Raw genomic sequence first — 735 nt, 5'->3', positions numbered from 1 at the left:
ACACACACACACACGCACACGCAGGCCTGAGGTCGGCGTGAATTTTTGCTCTGCCTTTAACCCATCCCGGATCGTCCCTCCTCCAGGATCCTCCAGGAGCAGTGGGCAGCTTCTCAGCGCCCGGGGACCAAGTGAACCGTCCGTCTCGGTCAGGGACGGACAGGATTGTTCTGTTCTTTTGACCGTCCTCATGTATGCATTTCTATCTGTATTGGGTGAGGTCGCCTTCCAGCGACTTCTCCAAATGCTTCAGAGGAATGGACCAGGAAACTCTGCAATCCTCTGCGTGTTAATGGAGAGAGATACGGACAGGATGTCAGCATGTGGCAGGAAGAATGACCTCACTGATAACTGGCCATAATGAACAGGACTGTCATTGCACTCTTTGGCCAAAAGAGGTCTCCCTCACATTTCTTATCTCACTGTTCAAGGACCCACTTGAAGTTCTCGCAGCATTAACCAACAGGCTTCATAAATACTTACCACGCAGACAACAAGGAGTCAATATGTAGCATGAAGTTAAAGTTTCTTTGGTTCCCAGATCTCAGTATAGTTGTCTGCCAGGTACACTATTTCTTCTCAGTGTTCACCAAGCAATAGAACATAGCTTTTGTGGCACATAATGTATCCATACGGAATAGAATATCGGCCTCGCGCGACATATCGGCCGCGTTCGCTGTGTCATGTTTACATTCACTCTCGTCTCCGACCACGGAAAAGAATGGCAAAAAACGT

The sequence above is a fragment of the Clupea harengus genome, chromosome 7 (genome assembly GCF_900700415.2).
Source record: "Clupea harengus chromosome 7, Ch_v2.0.2, whole genome shotgun sequence".
Lineage (NCBI taxonomy): Eukaryota > Metazoa > Chordata > Actinopteri > Clupeiformes > Clupeidae > Clupea > Clupea harengus.
Note: the sequence above shows the minus strand (reverse complement) of the source record.